General features: G+C 58.2%; 1 protein-coding gene across 1 annotated transcript in view; it reads right to left on the bottom strand.

Annotated features, from left to right (window-relative positions):
* KIRREL1 (kirre like nephrin family adhesion molecule 1) overlaps nucleotides 1-18,871 on the bottom strand; it is a 71,800-nt gene that overhangs the window by 16,070 nt on the left and 36,859 nt on the right. The gene's annotated exons all lie outside the window — the stretch shown is intronic.

Below are 18,871 nucleotides of genomic sequence, written 5' to 3'. Positions count from 1 at the left end.
TGTTGGGTGGGATGAAACTGGGGAGTCAGCGGGGAGAGCGCCCCCTGCAGAGCCCCCCACGCTGCTCCCTGCAGCACGGCGCCCCCAAGGGAGCCCTGAGGTCAGCCCTGGGCTAGGAGGTGGGTAGACCCTGCAGAGCGCGGGGCATGTGGGGCGCCCTGTGCGTGCAGAGCACTGTGGAAACCTGGTCCCGGGCGTGTGTGTATAGCCCCCGGGGAGTTGTGTCCGGAGTGGGTATTGTGTTACGTTATGTGTGAGCGACGCGGTGATATTGTGTATCGTCGTTGTGCCACCATATGCGCGGTGTCCAGTGTGGGTCAGTGGGAGTTTTGTGTAAAAGGCGCCATGTGAATGCGTGCTGAAGTTGTGGGTTCTGCCACGGGCATGATGAGCGTGTGAGGGGGTGTGCAGTACGTGGCAGTGTGTGTTTTGTATACAGTCTGTGCGACTGTGTGTCTACCATGTGGATTGCCAGGGTCTGTGTTGTGCTGTGTGATGCCTATGAGGGTGCCAGTGTGTGTGTGTGTATCTAGTTTTGTGTTATCCTAGGTACAGTGTGTGTCTACGTGGGTGTGTTATGTTGTGTATAGCCCGTGTGTATCTAGGTATGTGTTATGCTGTGTAGAGTGTATGTGTGTATGTTGTGGGCATCCTGTGTATGAGTGTGTACCTAGTGTGTGTGTTATGTGAGTGTGTGTGTTATGTTGTGTAGAGCCTGTGTGTGTGTGCATCTAGGTTGTGTGTTATACTATGTACGGTGTGTGTGTGCGCATGAGTGTATTAGGCTTTGTACAGTGGGGGGTGCATGTTGTGGAGTCTCTGTGTGTGTGTGAGGGTGTGTATGCAGGTTGTGTTATGCTGTGTGTGCGCGAGGGTGTGTATGCAGGTTGTGTTACGCTGTGTGTGTGTGAGGGTGTGGCCGTGAATTCACAGTGAGCCCCAGGGCACCGAGAGCAGAGTGGGGAGGCTTCGGGTGGGGGGTGTGTGTGTGAGGGGGGGTCTCTCTGCTGCGTGGCAGGGGCTGCAAAATGCTTCCTGGCCTCCAGGCAGGGCCGGGCTGGGGGGAACTGGCAGGCTGAAGCGAATCAGGCCGGCCCTGGACAGCAGGACTGGAGGAAGAGGCTCCTGCCGCTCTGAAAAGGCTGCGCTGGGAAGCGGGTCCCATGCAAGCCGGGGGCGGGGGCACGGATAAAGCGGGGAGGGGCTGCGGTTTCTTTGCTGCTTCTCTACAATTATTCGTTGTTATTATTTGTATTACCCTAGGGCCGAGCAGACCCCAGGCCTGCAGCAGGACCCCCCTGGCGCTTGGTGCTGTACGAACACACAACACCTTGACTTTACAAGCGAGTCTTTCCCCCCGCGGAGTCCAGGTAGCTTGGCTGGGTTCCACGCTCAGAGATTAGTTGTTATTATTGTAGGGCCCAGGAGCCCCAGTCATGGGCCAGGACCTTACGGCGCTAGGTGCTGTACAAACACAGAAGGCGGCAACGGGTCCTGCCCAGAGAGCTGACAATGGGGGGATAAAACAGGAGCCAAAGGGCGGAGCCAGGCAGACAAGATGAAGGTGAAGATCAGTCAATCAACACGTCCGAGTGGCTTGAGCCACCTCTCCTCCATCAGAGCCGTGGCCTCGCTGCGCCGGGGGCCCCCCCCCAACACAGACCCTGCGCAGGCACCGGGGGGCCGGCAAGGGAGCGCGTGGGGCTGAGACAGGGGAATGGTGCTGCCGCGTAGCTGCCCGTGCATCAGCAGGGCAGGGAGACGCTCGGGAAGACAGAACTGGCTCCAGGGCAGGTGGCTGGGAAGGGCTCGAGCAGCGCGTTTCATTAGATCGGTACAGCCCTGCCAGCGGGTGGGAAATGAGACAGCCCAGTCCTGTCTAGCATCCTCTGCTAGACAAGTCCTGGTCGCCCGTCCCAGAGACACACAGGTCGGCCAGAGCCTCTCAAACGCGGCCCGCAGCCCCCCTGCTCTCCCAGCCCCGGCTGTCCCCACACTCAGAAGAGTCCCGGAACCGCTACAGCTCCTAGCCCCAGGCCATGCTTGTCAGGTGGCCGCCAGGCCGCTCACGTCGGTCTAGCTCTGTAAGGGCCTACGCTCAACCCAGCTCCTGCCGGCCAGCGTAACTTGCCCCCTCCGCGAGAGGTGCAGCGCTGCCGGCGCCTCTTGCTGCCTTTCCGACGCCGCCCCCCGAAGCCTGGCGTTGATGCCAGCGCGCCTGTGAGGCTGTGCCCCGCCGACACGGGGAGTGAAGCGTGGACACGCCAAGCGGTGCAATTACTGCAGTGGCCGTGCATCGCGAGGGCGGCGTGGGCGCATCCTTAGACCCTGCACCGCTCTGCCGACGGATCGGCCCCGACACCAACGCCCTCGGCCATTACGGACCTCGAATCCCCCCCGAAGAGCTTTACCAGCGCACCACAATCCAGTCAAGGGCTCCTCTCCATCTCTGCCGCTGCCCCCAGTCACACCCTGCATCCCAACCACCCCCCATCTCTGCCGCTGCCCCCAGTCACACCCTGCATCCCAACCACCCCCCATCTCTGCCGCTGCCCCCAGTCGCACCCTGCATCCCAACCACCCCCCATCTCTGCCGCTGCCCCAGTCACACCCTGCATCCCAACCACCCCCCATCTCTGCCGCTGCCCCCAGTCACACCCTGCATCCCAACCACCCCCCATCTCTGCCGCTGCCCCCAGTCGCACCCTGCATCCCAACCACCCCCCATCTCTGCCGCTGCCCCCAGTCACACCCTGCATCCCAACCACCCCCCATCTCTGCTGCACCCCAGCCCACGTGGTGCACGCAGCTCATCTCGACTCTCCCCGACGCAGCAATCCTGCCCGCCCCGTTCCGCTGGGCAGTGCGTCTGTGAGACAGAGACAAGCACTTCCCTGCAATGACGCTGGACGCTGTGTTTCCCTCACCGTGGTCCAGCGCGAGCTGGGCACCCCCGTGTCACACCCAGGGACCATTCCCACACACAGCCCAAATCGCGCCATAAAAGTAAAAATAGCTGCTGCGGCCTGAATTCCCCCCAGCCAGTCGTTCTCCCTGATGGATGAGCCAGTCATTCTCCCTGGCATCCATCTCCACCCGCCGAGCAAGGAAGACGTGCCCAGAGCCAGGATTTTTGCTGCTAATCACTGACGGAACAGGCAGACTGGATCAGCCCGGAGGCCCATCCAGCCCAGGATCCTGTCTGCGACACCGGCAGATACCGGCTGCTACAGTGGTATCCGCAGTAGCAGACACGGGATAATCTGCCCCCTCCGTGCTAGGTCTCATTCTAATCCCCAATTGCCAGGGACCGGTCAAACCCGAGGTCCTCCATCCCTGCCAAAATGTCTGTCAGGGTTCACTGTTATAACTGGATATTCTCGCCCTCCGTACCAATGTCCAATCGCCTCTCTGCACCTGGTTACATTCTTGGCCTTTGCCACTGCCAGTGGCAGGGAGTTCCGCTGTCTAACAGTGGGACTGAGACTAGACCGGTTCCTAAAGGTCAGAATGACCCACCCCCCATCTTGCCACTTCATGGCAACCAGTAGCAATGGAATAAGCGCCAAGAGACGGAGAACTCCAGCCCTAGGTTGCCAGTTAAAACCTCAGTTTAAGTCAGCAGTCACCAAAAGCCTTTCATTTGTAGATTTCCAGGCCAGAAGAGACCATTGTGATCATCTCGTCTGACCTGCTGTATAGCGCAAGACGGAGAATTTAATGCCGCGAACTCCTGCACTGAGCCCACTTCACCCCCCTGCTGGCGACTCAATTGTCTGGGTGAAATGAGTTTGGCAGGTCTCAGTCGAGTTCCTAATAAATGCGCTGACGATCGGGAGGTGCTCAGACACTATGGGAATGGGGTCCAGAGAAGTACCTAAGATAGCCAGGGAATCTCCCCCACCCTCCCCAAAGAGCTTATCCTATAGCCAGAGGATTGGTGGGAAGGGAAGTGACATAAGATCACCCACCGGCTCGGTGACAGGCAGGACCAGAATCTACTTTTGCCCAGAGCCCTGCCCACTGGGCCACACTGGCAGCTTTTCCCAGCAGCTGATTTACTCCAGGATTTGTGGGTGTTTTTGGTGAATTAAAAATAAAACGTGCAGTGATTCTTCCCCGTGCGGCGCTGAGTGTGCAGAGCCCTGGGCTGGGGGCACGGAAAGGACTCATGGAAGGCTGGTCTCGGCCACACACTCAGATTGTGGCGGAAGGTGACCTTGAGGGGTCTTGTGCGATTAATGCACGGTGAAGCTGGCGCAGCGGGGTTTTCAAAGCAGGCTAGGGGATTAGGGTGCCTGATTCCTGTTAATTTCACAGGGAAACAGGTAGCTAAATCCTTTGGGCAGCTTTGAAAACTGGAGCCTTGGTGCAGACAGAGGTGGTGGCATTTCATGTTGTTGGATGGTTGTGGTTCAACTCTTCTGGGACTAAGGGTGTCTACACTGCACGGGGAGGTGGGGCTGGCCCGTGTAGACGTGCTCGTGCTACACTGATTGCTAAGTCCTGCTAGTTCCCATGACCCTTCCTGACTTGCTAATAAAGGTGAGCCCTGTGTGCCAATGTCTCCTTCTAGTGGCCGGGGTACATAGAGGATAACAGCCTACTACTCCTAGTGGCTGGAGCCCTGGAGTAACACTCAGCAGACCTGGGTGCCAGTCCCGGCTCCGGCCTCAGGACATCGCTTCCCCTTTCAGTGCCTCAGTTTCCCCATCTGTAAAATATTACTGGCCTCTCTCGTAAAGCGCTTGGAGCTCTGCGGACAATGAGAGCTAGGGATCGTCATCGGGATGGGCAGAGAAACAGCCCCCTCCAAGCCGTCTCACCAGACTGCAGAGGTCTCCCATCCAGCCGCTGGGCACGGCTGTACTGTCTGGCAGGTAGCGCGCTAACGGCCGCCCAGCCAGGCTGGCTGGGGCCGGGGCGGCTGGAACAGGTGCCGGCACAAGACAGCACTAGGGTAAGCAGGATGGAGGTGAGACCAGGGAGATTAGAGGGGCTCCCTCCCGCATCCCTGGAGCAGCGGGGTGATGCCTCAAGCCCTCGCCGCTCCCCATGGCTCTTTAATGCCGCATGAGAAGGGGGTAGCTGGGCCCCAGCCGCTCTGCCCTCCCTCGAAAGGCTGGAGGGAGATCTGGGGCCTCGACTCAATGGGATTTCACGGCGCGCGCAGGGGGTGCTTTGATCTTCTCCCTGCCGCTCTGCAAGCCCCTGGAACGGAGAGGGAGAAGGGGGGAGGAGAAGCAGAGGAAAGGATGAGAGACGGAGGGAGAGAAAGGAAGATTATGGAAAGGAGGAAGGAAGGAGGGGAGGGGAGGCCAGGGACAGAGACGGAGGCGGGGGTGAGTAGGAGAGAGATCAAAGAGGAAGGTGCCGAGAGAGATCAGAGCGAGGAAAAGGGGGAGCGAGGCAGGTGGGAGGAGAAGCGCGTGGGATCAGAGAGCGAGGAAGCACGGGGCGGAGCAGGGGGAGATGGCGCAGCCCCAAGACCCCTCTGCTCCCCTTCTGCCCTTCAGAGCAGCCCCCCGGCCTGGCCCAAAGCCTGGCTACGCACGTCCCTCCGGGCAGCGGCCGGAGACCGGGCTAGAGGCACCGTCGCTCTGGCCGGCCCGGCAAATCCCCCACGCCAGCTACCAGCCGAGGAAGGCAGGCGATGGTCTCTTTCGCGCCGGCTCCGCTGGCCGTGGCCCCTTGGGGAAATGCCAGCGGGCTGGAGGCAGGCAGCGGGGCAAGCGCTGGGCAGGAGAGGTCGCGTGGCCTTCCCCACCCAGCACGCGGGTGACAGTGGCGGCAGACGACCGTGACGAAGGCACAAAGGCAATCCTGGCTAACGAGCAGGCAGCAAACCTCTGGCAGGGGGGTTTCCGTCCCGCTTCTCCTCTCCTCGTCACGGCGCCCCGCCAGGCCGGGGCCGCAGCGGCTGGGACGTGGGACGGCGGCCCCGCTGGTTTCTTCGGCGCATTGCCCACGTACGGCAGCTGGGGACGCGGCAGAAGCGACGCCGCGGATCCGGTCCCTTCGGCTTCTTCTTGCCCCGTCTCAGCATGCTGCCGCCTCGCACCGTGTAGGGCCACGCAGCACGGGAGAGGCAGGACAGAGGGACCTTCTCTGTGCCTAGCCAAGCAGGGGAGGTCCCAGCACGTCCGCCCGCAGGGCTGGGCTCCCCCAGATCTCAGGAGGCGGAGAGGCTCGGGGCCGGCTAGGTGGCCTCACCGGCGGGCGTTGCAGACAGGGCTATGGCTCTGCCCCTCTGAATAAGGGCTGAGTCAATGCCCGAGGAGCGGGCCAGCACCTGCCCTGCAGCGTGGGGTGATGAAAGCTGCCAGGGGGCTCTCTGCAAGACACAGTGTTAGCTCCAGCCGGGCTGCATTCCAGTTTGCTCCTTCCTAGCGTAGCGGTGACGTGCTGCTCCGGATCACGCCCTGCCCCTGACCTCGGTCGCTCCGTCAGAGTCAGACGGGGCAGCTACTGTCAGTGATCGTCTGCCCTGCAGGAGCGTCTAGCAGCCCCACGGTGCGACGGGCCGTGCAAACAAAGACGCCCCCTGCCCCAAAGATGCACCCCGCCCCCATCCTTCAGCGCCCCTCCTCCGAGCGGCTGCGTGGCCCCCCAGAGGTGGCTGCATTTCGGTGCTCGTCATAGCACGCGCTGGGACGCCTCCAGCCGCAAAGGGCATGGAGATTGTAGTTCTTTATGAAGGTCTCTCAGCCAGGCAGGCTGGAATAACAGAAGCCCCTGCAGCTAGATTGATCCTAGAGGAAAAGTAATGGCTGAGGTAGATCAGGAGAGATCTTTTTACTGGGCCAACAAGCGTGCTGCAGGCCAGAAACGAGGGACTTCCCTCGTATATTAGTGAGAGGCAGCCTGCCGCAGCTGGCTTTGTAGCCACCCCCCCCCAGCTCGCAGGTTCAGCTGCAGAGCCGGGCTGGAAGGGTCTCAGGTTCAGGAAGTTTCCTTGAATCAGGGAGGGTTTAGAGACACAGGCTGTGCAAGGGGTGGCTGGGGACGTGACCTCGAGGCCCCATGCTGCCTGGTCCAGAGCAGAATCGTCAGCCTCCATCACCCCAGTCCAGGCCGGGCAGCGCCTGGCGCCCGCCTCATCCACACGCCAGGCTCGTCCCCTGGCCGCCAGCGCGCCGAGCGGGGGACGCAGCTCTGATGCTGGGAAAACGTCCCAAGGGGGGTTTGGTTTCCTGCCCACGTGGAGCCACAACAGATTTGGAAACCGGGGAAGTCGTCGTCCTGGGGTCGGCTCTGCTCCTCTGACTTGTTTCGCCTGCCTCCTATCTTTGGATTCGGAGCTTTCCGTGCCTGGGAGCGTCTCTGCCTACGTGTTCGTACAGCACCTAGCGTGACGGGCTTTCAGGGCCTCTAGGGATGACTGTAATAAAGAGAACTAATTATTACTATCCATTTCCCCGCCATGCGCGGCCGGATCCAGCCAGAACGAGGAGGATGTTGGTTAGACTGAAGCCTCGGCGGTGGGGGAGGGAGGGGTTTGGTTTGAGATCGCGCAGCCCAGCTTCAAATCAGAGCTGAGTCAGCAACGACCCGAATTGGCTGGTCACCCAGTGGAACATCACAAATCGTGGGCCAGGCTGACACAGCCAGGAATCCCACCGGGGTCTAACTGCAACAAACCGAGCAGGGGGGGATCCTCCGGGGCCAGCCGGGAGCTGCACAACAACACAAGGAGAGGGTGCAAAAATGTCCCAGGCAGCGTTAATATTTCATCCTCCTGGGGCGGGAGGAGCTCCCACAAGAGATGGGGAAATCAAGGCCCAGCGAAGGGAAACGACTCGCCCAAGGCTGCAGAGAAAAGCAGTGACAAAACTAGGAATGGAACCCAGGAGCCCTGACTGCCAATGTCCTGCGCTAACCATTAGCTCACGCTGCCCTCCAGAGCTGGGACTAGAACCCAGGAGTCCTGGCTACCAGCGACAGGCTCAGACCACTCAACGCTGCGCAGAAGGAGGGGCAGAAATGACACAGGTGAATTTTCCGGTGCCACCCAGCTGAGCGTCTCTGTCTAGTCACGCTGAGCTGCGGCGTCTGAGCGCCCGAGTGGCTGAGACTGTAGATTAAACCAGCCCTGGCTGGGGACACGGATGCCAGGTTTCTGACTGCCGCCTCCCTTTGACGACGTGGCAAACACCAGGTCCCGGAGCTTTCTGCAGCATAGGCTGACAGGCTCTGCGTGACTCCTGGGACGGTCCTCGGACAGCAGGTGCTGCACAAGGAAGACCATGAATTCAAAAACCGGACTCTGCTCCCACCACACATTTCACCCGCCCGGGTCCAAACCGGCTTTGCTGCTGTTTGATCACGCCACCTGATCTGCATATGCAAATGATATGCAGATTCTGCCCCTCAGCTCTGGGGCCCTTGTCAGACTGGGGCCCTGGGAGGCTACCAGACAAAGCCCCCGTGACGTCCCTCGAGGACGCTATGGTCGGGTGATCGTGCTCCAGCCGCCGCAGACTCGTCATTGGAGACGTTCAGAGCTCAACTGAGCCAAGCCCTGGGGAGGATCCTGGATGGGGTCGGTGCAGGGCTAAGCGGTGAGGATGGGGACCTGGGATCTACCAGGGGCCAGACTGGAGGATTGAATGGTCCCTTCTATGACTATGAGTTTAGAGCGATGCCCGCCCGGCACAGCCCCAGGAAAACCCAGCAACTGCATGGCCTGGAGCCACAGAGGCAGGTGGGGTCGGGCAGCTCTCAAGTGGTGCAAGCCGGGGTCAGATCGAGGGGCTGGCATCCTGCCACCCCAGACCAGCCTATTGGTCTGTCCGATTCCTGCCAGGCGGTATGAGCCCAGGAGTCCCTCGAGTCGAATATCCCAGCCTCCGCCCGCATGGAATCAGAGCACGGGCTCATCTAAGCCCGTCTCCCCTTTCCTGTCACAGCACATCAGCGCCCTGCCCCGCCTCGCTGGACCCGTCCACCTTGCAGTTAAACAGCATCCCATCCATCTAGTCCAGCATCCCATCACCTCCCGGACCAGTCCCAGGGCCCGAGGCCATCTAGTCCAGCATCCCTACACCAGATCCGACCCTCCAGCCGACGGGTCTCCGACGCACAATGGCTTTTGTTCTTGGTGAGGCTGACCTGGCCCCCTTGGTAGTACAGCTGCTTCCATTGCACAGGTCCAGGCCTACGGCACGTGCCTGGCTTCCTTCCCCCGGCAGGGATTTGAGAATACTCTGCACCAGGGCACCAGTCCTTTGCCACCGAGTTGTTATTTCACCTCCGCTGTGTCTGGGGCGGCTGGGAACTCAGCACGGTTGCTGGGGGATAAGAAAGTCCAGAAGGGCAGAGGGATCCCTGGACAGAGAGCGACTGTTTGAGCTGAAAGTCTTTTCTGGTCGCTGGGCCTTGTCGCGTATGCTAAGGAGACAGCCGTCTTCCAAAAGGTTTGCTGCTTAAACAGCACGCCCCGCTCAGCCTCACCTCGGCATGGCGTGTCAGCAGCAACTTCAACGGGAGGTGAATTATTCACACCTTCCGGGCTGCACTTTTCCACCCCTCTTCTAATCCGCATCCTCCCACCCTTCCTGGGTGTGGCAGGGCAGTCTGCCCTGCAACCTGCTGTTGTTTGCACGCGTGCGTTTGTGCATCGGTGTGTCTCTTTGAGTGTGTATTTGCAGCCGTGTGTGTCTATTTACGGACACCTTTCTGGTGTGTGCGTGCACGCACGGGCGCCTGCTTGTGTTGGTCCTGTATGTTTGTTTGTGTGTACGAGACTCTATTTGTGTCTCCTGGTGTGCTTCTGGTTGTGTGTCTGCATCTCTATTTGCGTGCTTCCGTGGAATAGTGCATGTGTCTCTGTGTGCATGTGTGTGTGGCTATTTGCGTGTGTATCTACATGTGTACACGCATATTTGTCTGTGTGTGTGTGTGTGGGCGGGGGGGCTCTTTGTGTGCTTCCGTCCGGGTCTCCCTTTGTGCCCTTTTGTGCTTGTGCACGTCAGTGTGTTTCTCTCTGTGCACGTGCGGCTTTACTGGTGTGCGTGCTCGTGTGTCTGCACCTGTTTGCACGCCTGCCTCTATTTCCGTGCGCGCCTCTGTCTGCACGCCTGGGACAACCAGCAGGACAGAGCGACCACGGGCAGAGGAGAGAAGCAAAGCGAGGAGCGGAGAGAGGTGAAAACGAGACACCAGAGCGCGGCGCGCGGGGAAAGAAGCGAGCGAAGGGCGGGGGGGCGGGGGGGATGCACACTCCAGGCCCTGTCTCCCTCTATTTATCAAAGAAGGGCTGATTAAACCCTGGGGCTGGCGCTCCAATCTCCCGCTCTCTCCTCTCGCTATTAAACTCAGGGTTCAAAGAAAAGCTTTTTATTCGCGCCGACAGCTTTCAGATGGAACTAAATCTCTGCGCGCTAGACATTTTTTCCCCTATATATTTTATCCCTCCAACCCCCCCCCCCACCTCTTCCCCTTCTTGAGGCTTTTAAATATAAGCCTTCTCCCCGCCCCACCCCTCCTGAGTTTTTCGCTTCTATTTATATTAAAATAAAATAATAAAACAAAATACAGAGGGGGAGAGAAATCCCCCCCCCCCCCCCGGTGGTTTTATTCTCCGGGAGAGAAAAGAGGATTTGGCTTCTCCTGGCCGTGCTCGGCAGAGCGGAAAGGGAGAGAGATTTGCACTTTGGATGGGGAAAGAGGGATTGGAGCAGGAGGGGGAAGGATAAAGAGAGATGGGGGGGGGGGGCGGGGGGCAGGGTCCCGCTCTGAGAAGGAGGAACTGCTGCTGGATTGAGCCAGGAGGGGACCCCTTGTTGCACTGCCCAGGAAAGGGGGGGGGGCAGGAGGGGAGCTGGTCTCTGTTTCCTCTTTAATCTCTGGAGCAAGGAAGAGGGTGCTAGTCTCCCTGGTGGTGTGGACCTGGGCCCCCAGCTCGGGGGGTGGCTGGAGCACACTGCGCTGTGGCTATTCTCAGCTCTGTAGGCGCCGTGGGGCGCACACAGTGAGTTAGAGCAGCCCGGAGGCTGCTCTAAGTGACGCCGCGGGGGGGGGGGCAATCCAGGCAGCACAGAGGGGGGATCCTAACCCCTATAGTCCCCCACGTGCCCGCCCCAAACATGGGAGTGAAGTGGCTGGGGGGGCAGGGAGGGGTCAGACCGGGCTTGGTCCCAACTCCTCTCTCCTGTTCCTCAGTCTATGGAGGTTTCTGGTAAAACATTTATTCTTCTCTCCCTGCTGCCCCAGTTTCTCTTCCCTTAGCCATCTCTCCTCTCCTGGCTGTGCCATTCCCCCCACCTCTTCCCCTTCTTAGCCTCTGGGGTCTCTGTAATACAAACGATACCCACATTCATCATTTGTCTTGTGGTAATGCCCGGCAGCCCCCAAAGAAATCAGGGCCCCGTTGTGCCAGGCGCTGCACGGCCCCCTCATGAGAACCAGGCCCTAGGGCGAAGAGCTTAGAAGCTAAGTCGATAAAGGAAAGGTGGGAGGGGAAACTGAGGCACAGAGAGGGGCAGTGATGTGCCCAAGGTTACCCAGCAGGGCTGTGTCAGAGCTGAAACCAGGAGTCCTGGCTCCATCCCCCGCTCTAACCATTCTAGCCCGCTGCCTCGTCCGGTGCCATCCTCAACGGGTTCGAAAAACAAGCCCTCGGGGGTGCACCACGCATGCCTCCACGCCGCTCGGAAACCAGCGACAAAGCATCTTCCACAAGGCAGTGACTTGAACGTCTCCCCTCCCAGCTACGGCGTCCCGGCCCCCCCGCCCGCATCACCAGGCTTGTCATGGGCACGGCAGCCGGAGTTCAGAGCCGGAGCGGCGAGTGATTTGTTGCTGAGCATGATTCAATTAAAAGCCCGGGAGCGAAAAAGCTTCGAAATCGTCCCTGAAATAACCCGCAAAGAGCTGCAAACAAACAGCACGAAGGAAGCCGGGGACACCTCTCCCCAGCCCGCTCGGCCTCAGATTTATACAGCGCCGGACGCAACAGGACGTGCCTCGCCCAACTCGCCCAGCCGCACGGGAGCCAAACCGGGACCGTCAGCGCCCTGTCTTGCTGGGGGCCGGCTAGATGCAGGACTCCCAACTCCTGCTCACAAGAGCCCCCGGTCGCCATAGGGCAGCAGAGTGGAAAGTGAGGTCCCGAAGCGGGAGGGGATTTGCCCCAGGTTGCCCAGCAGACCCTGAGACCTAGTTCGGTTCTCTACCTGCCGCACAACCACTTCCTCAAGCCCCGAGCCGCGTAGCCTCCATCCCTCGGGTTGGGATCGTGCCAGTTGAACGGGGGCCGGCTGGGTGACTCGGAGGGGGAAGCTCTGAATTTTTTTTCCAGAGGGGGCAGCGGGCACAGGACCAGATGGAGCAAAGTTTGACCTGGGATGGCTGGACACCAATCAGCTGGGCCTCATGCCCCTGATCCAGGGCGGCAGGGATCGCCGGCTGGCTGGCCGGCCCAGTCGTCTGGTTCTGCTACGACAGATGGTGGGATGCCCAACTAGACGGACTCCTGGACTGAGCTGTTCTGGCAGGAGGCAGGCGACCGTGCTAAGCACGGCGATGGTGGGGCTTGGTAGGAAGCCGGCTGCTGGAGTCGATGGAGCAGAGACGCGATCGAACGTGGCACTTCCCTTTATTCCCTCCCCCCCCCATTTACATCAGGCAGGAGATCGGGGGCTATTTTAGGAGCGGCAACTTGGGCCTTTGGACGAAACAAAGACATTTCAAACGGCAGGAGCATCCGACTCTCACGAAGGGCAGATGTGAAGAGACAGGCTGCAGCGACAGCGTGGAAGGGCTGGATGGGAGCTGGCTGAGTATAGGAATTCCTCCCCCTCGGGAGAATTCAGCCAGCGGAGGGGCACCAGCGCGGCTGGTTTGTTTCAAGGCACCTGGCTCTTGCTTTTTTCACCTGGGGCCTGATAAACGACACTGGCCATCACCCACTCGCCTTCACTCGCCGGAGATAAGCGGAATCCCAAGGTGTCTCTCTGTCCCCCGCTAGTGGTGGGGCCACAAGGAAGTTGCTTTCGATCCACAAGGCCTGGGGTCAGGCCAGGCAGCTGATCACCCCACCCAAAAGGCAGGAGGCAAAAGGCAGAAGGCAGAAGTCTAAGTCTATTACACCAACATTATTACCTTTGTCAACCAAATGTATAAGCTCATCAAACAAAGATATCAGTTAGTTTGACAAGATCTATATTCCATAAAACCATGGTGATTGACATTAATTATATGGCCCTCCTTTAATTCTTTATTAAGTCCTGTATCAGCCATTCCATTATTTTGCCCGGGATCAATGTCAGGCAGACAGACCTATAATTATCCAGATTATCCTTTTCCAGTATTGGCACATTAGCTTTCCCCCAGTCCGTTGGAACATCCCCAATGGGCCACAAATCCTTGGCCAGCTCTTTTAAAACTCTTGAATGCACATCCTCTGGATCTGCTGATTTTAAAATGTCTAACTATGGTAGCTGCTGTTTAACCTCCTCCTCAGTTACTGTTGGAACTGAAAGTATTTCATCATCATCTGACAGGAATACATCGTCTGGCTTTTCCCAAAGGAAACGACTGATCTGAGGCTGAATTTGTGAATGTTAGAAATGCACGTTGAACCACTGGGAGAGAAGGTGCTATGGAAATGCCAGCATTATAACAAACCTGTGGCCAAAATAATTCCACAGTTGCCACTTTGTGGCTACTGGGAATATCACAATGACTCCAGGGCCAGACCTTAGCTCCTCATGTTCTAAAAAAAACCCACTGGCCTTATCACTAAAGAACTGCCACGTGCTGTCAGCAGTACAGGGGCTCTGATACAGCTGCATATTTCTGATTCCAGCCGGCAGAGGGTAACAGTGACTAGGCAGTGCATTGCACATGAAACTAACCCAGCCCTCAGTGCCTGTGCACGCTCTCACCGATTTCTGCATGTCCCTGAAAAAAACAGAAAGAAAAAAAGCACCGATTTAATTCAACCTCCTCCTTCCCCCCCCTCCTGAAAAAGCATCTGTCTTCCACGTACCAGAATCCAATCCTCCCCGAGAAGCAAACTACAAAGGGAACGTGAGGCAAACACAAACTGACAGGGGGATGCAAATATCTCCCGTGACACTGGAGACCGGGGCTCGGAACAGAAGTGGCTCTCCCCCATCCCAGCCGCCGCGTGCGGGGCAGTAACAGGTGTGACAGGCATCGGGAACCTCTCAGCAGCAATTTCAGTTTCCCTCCCTCTTGGACTGGCAGGAGGGGGGGAAAAGCAGGGCCTGTGAATGTGCTTCATATGGAGAGCGAGAACTGAGGAGCAAGGGAGAAAAAGCCTCTTGCTAAGGGGGTGGGAATGTTCTTTCTGACAGAGATGCTAAGACCCTTTCCCTGGTGAATCTCCCGGGGCTGATTCTACATAAACACAGTAACTCCATCAAGCCTGATTCTCATTCAGCCTCCAGCCCTTTTCTCCTGCCCCATGGCTCACACCCCATCTCTTGCCCGTGGACTGCAGGGGATGCTCCTCAGGGGTTCTGACCCCGTTTTCTAGCGGCCCCACAAGGAGAACATCAGCCGGGCAGGGTGGAATCAGGGTGTGAGTGCAGACAGCTGCCTCTCCAGGGTGGATTGTGGGGCGGAGGGTTGGCCAGAGGTGGGGGCGGAGGGGAAGGGGGGAGAGGCGGCTAATGCCCAGAGCCATTTTAAGGACTTGAGCACTTAGGCTGAAGGAAAGGAGAGAAATCCCTTGGCAATGGAAGATAGCGATGGGGGGATTTAGCCAGGGCCTCGCTGCCTGAGCTGGTGTGAGAGCATAGGGGTGTGTGTGTGTATGCGTGTGAGGGGGAGGGGGGGGGGCTGGCTGTTTCCGACAAAGAGGCAGAACAAAAGCCCCGAGTTGCTTCTCCAGCTGTTCCCAGCTCATCCCGCATGTTCTGTAGCCCCACTGGGACAGGGTGGGAAGTGGGGAATGGCCACCCGACGGCTTGCCTGGCTAGCCCACGGTGGCTGCCACTGGGAGGAGAGGGGAGGGGGGTTTAGTGTCATTTTAAGCCGGGCCCCTCAGAACTACAGCCCTTCAACACGTCCAAATTGCGCCCCCTTACCCAGAGACCCGCCCTCTTCATCCCTGTCTCCCTCAGACTGAAGCCCGCTGAATTAGGCGGTGCAGACTAATGGTTAGAGCACTGACTGGGACCCAAGAGACCTGGGTTCTATGCCCACCCCTACCCATGGAATTTTGGGTGACCTTGGGTAAGTATTTGCACCGCCCCGTGCCTCAGTTTCCCCATCTGGAAGAGGTGGCTCACAGACCTTCCTGTCTTCTCCCCCTTCCCGACTATGAGCTCCCCGGGGCAGGGACTGTCTCTCAGGTTGGGTCTGTGCAGCACCCGGCACCCTGGAGCCCCCTGATCTCAGCTGGGGCCTCCCGTTGTTACCGTAATACATGTAATAACAGAGCAGAGCTCTGAATCCGCAAGGGCAATTTTGCCCTTGGTTGGTTACTGGTTTGGGGGTTCTTTAGTACTCGGTGGGTGGCTGGTTTTTTGTTATTTAAGTCGGAGATAGAAAACCTCTCAAGGGGAAGGATGCTCCAGTTATTTTCATTTTTTAAAAGGCAAAAATTATAAAAACAAATGAGGGGAACTGCAAGGGGGGGAGGGGGAGGGCAAAGTCTATTCTCCAGTGAACATGCCCCTGACACTGACACTGGGGGACCCCAGTGCCTCCCCCCCCCCCACTGAACCCACTGGCGATGTTCCCGCTGACTTCAACTTGAGTCACCCACTGCGGCAGCCCCCAGGGGATCAGCCACTCTCTGCCAGGGCCGGCAGGGCCGGGCGGCTTAGCTGGGACATTGCATATTTAAATTAAAGGGGCCAGATCCCCAAATCAGTCTCTTCTGACTGCTCTGCTCTGCAGCAGCCTGGGCTCTGGCAGACAACAGCACCATCGTGCAGCTACGGGCGTGCGAACCTTCTCCCCTGCAGCCTCTGCCCACACGGCACGGCCTCTCTGCCTTCTCGAGTCTCTCTCTCTCTTTGGATCACAGATGGAAAACAGCCAGGGGCAAACCCATGGCTACCTAGGACCCCGCAGCCGTCCCTGCGCCGCACCCCAACCCCACTCCGAATTTCAGAGCAGGGAAACCCAGCAGAACCCGGATCTTCCTGCTTCAACAGGGCTAAGGAGACGCGGTTGTACGGCCCCGAGTCCATCCAGCAGGAGGCACCCAAACTAGCCAGCTCCGTTTCCTTTTCGTTCGGGGCACTCTAGGGTGCAGGACACACAATTGTGCAGATCCAAGTCCATCCAGCAGAGGGCAGCCATGACATTTAGAGAAACGCAGGCCAAGCCACTCGGTTACCCTGTAACAAGCCCATCTGGAATTCTGGGCTCAGACTCAGAGAGGAATGGGGGCAGGGTTAACCCCCCAATTAACTGCAGCTGCTTCCAAATAAAGCCACATAATTCCTCCCCTCCACTCACTCTGCCCCCAACATAATTTCTGTCTGTTTAAAATTCTGCTTTATTTATTTGTTTTGTGAGAATTTGGGGCTGCCTTGAGCTTCCCAGCTACAGAGAAATGGGGCAGGGAGGAGCTGGGAGTGGGGAGGCAGGGCCGGGCCCCAAACTGTGGGAATCCTGGCTCTGGAAAGGGCAGTGAGCGTTAAACGGCACGGAGATGACGGTTAAATTAACGGCCCGGCGACTGGTGTCGCAAGATGGGCCGATTCAATACCCAGCAGTGGTTTGCGGCAGGGGGGCGAGCCAGGAGATGTGATGTTATACAGGGACAGCGAGATGCAGCTTCCCGTAGCTTCACTATCCAGGGCTCCCGCAGTCCTAACGCTTCCCACGCAGCCCCAGGACACCCTGCCTGGCTGGGACGTGCTGCAACACATCACCGGGCTTAGCGCATGGGGGTTTGTCATCGGGGGGTGTCCCTGGCCCACTGGGGGGCCCCCTTCTCCATTCCCCCTCTGTCATTTACCCCGGCGAGTGTGAGACCCTGCCATTCTGCGTCAAGAGAGTTTCACACGCACTGGGGTAAATGTGCAAGGTGCGGGACAGCCGCAAATCCCGCTGCTAACACACAGACAATTGGACGAGTGGCTTTGCACGACCGCGGCTTACCTTGCGTGAGCTGCACTGGGGCACGGCACCATCTACCACGGGGCAACGTGCTGGCACGAGGGCTTTGCTTAGTGCACTTACAGCGGTGGGACTGGATCGGTGCAGAAGCTTCCAAGTCTGATTCTCCATTGCTTGCCCCTCGTGCACCAGCTCGAGGGGGTCCCTGCTCTGATTTGTCAGCACTTCACATGCACTCAGTGTAAACGGCTGCACAAGAGGTCTGAGTCTCACTTACGCTAAGGCCCCTTTACACCATCGGGCAGCACAAAGGGGCTTGAAAGTGAAGACAAACAGGATTGCCTCCCATTTTAACGCCCCTGCGCCCTGCTAGAGGGATGTGAAGGAACATTCATGTCAAGAAGCGTCAGGCCCAAGTGGCAGAACCATTTAGAACTGAACCCGGAACAGGCACGTCCTACGAGGACTCTGGTCTTGCCCGGCTTTTGTCCTTCTGGCCACGTTTCAAATGCTCTGACCCCAGCTGGGCCCGGTTCTCAGTTTGCACCGGCCCTCCTCTGCACTGCAGGGTGGATGTGGAGGGCCGGTAATTGACATTAGCTTTAAGGCCCCTGAATGCTGCCAACGGTTAATGGGACTCAATCGGCTTTTGCTCCTGATTTCTTTCATTCCCTCTCTCCAATTCTCTCACTGTCTCTCACGTTCCTCTGCCCCCACTTCCCATCCAACATCCATCCCTCCCTCTTGCTCTCTGAAATAACCTAATGATTTCTCATTTAACTGCCCAGCCCCGACAGGAGAGAGGCACCTTGATTGGTTGTGACACCAATCTCACAACAAATTTAGCACCTCATTTCCCGGCCGGTCAAATATTCCACCTCGATTATCTCCTGGCCACGGAGACGGGGCGTTTCGCATCCAAGTGAGCGGAAAACACCTCCCCTGGACGTCAGCCTCAATCAGTTTCACTTTCTGATCAAGTGGGGGGGGGGGGGGGGAAGAGAAGCAGAGGAGGTGTGTGTGTGGGGGGGAGCGTGCATGGACTAGAGATGGGCAAATGGACAGAAATAGAGGAGACGCCTGTGCTGCTGCATCTTGGACCCGATTTTCACTGACCCTCCCACACCCTTTACTCCACCCTGGCAGTTCAAAGGGCCCTTAAAGCGGGCAAAGCTCCATTTATAACCCCTTACCCTCGCCAAAGTGGTGTAAAAGGGCCTCAGTGTCGGTATGAATCATGCTCCTCGTGTGTTCATTTACGCCGGGGGGAAGCGAGCGCCCCTCTAGTGGGGTCTCACGCCCGCTGGGTGCAAGGCACTGGCAATCGATGGCACAAGGGGCCAGATTCCAATCTGGGGTAAACTTGGTGTGACTCCAGTGCAGGCAACTGAGCCAATCTAGGCTGACACCATTTCAACCGCAGTCAGGGAGCCAGAAATGAGGGGCTAAATGTATCCCAGCTGCAAGGGCGTTACACTGCGGGGTGGCTGGGGTCAGGGTGAGGAACAGGGAGTTGGAATACGTCAAGGACCAGGCCACACCTGGCCTGCCGGCTCTTTTACACCAAATGAAAACACTGCGGGAGAAATTCCCAACATCAATCCATGTAACTCAATTGACTTTAATGAAGCTAGGGAAGGACTGGTCTTACTGTTCTCTTTATACAGCACCTAGCACCTTGGGCTCTCAGTCCAGGACTGGGGCTCACAGAGACATCCCAATACAAAATTATTATGAATTATTATTAACAGGCTGATTTACACCTGATCTCTGGCTACTGGTGGGAGCAAATGCCACAACACAGGAAGCCAGCTGGGCTGAG

This window comes from Emydura macquarii, unplaced genomic scaffold (assembly GCF_026122565.2).
Source record: "Emydura macquarii macquarii isolate MOO-44397 ecotype Brisbane River unplaced genomic scaffold, CSIRO-AGI_Emac_v2 contig_2924, whole genome shotgun sequence".
Taxonomy (NCBI): domain Eukaryota; kingdom Metazoa; phylum Chordata; order Testudines; family Chelidae; genus Emydura; species Emydura macquarii.
This window is presented reverse-complemented; position numbering and strand designations above follow the sequence as displayed.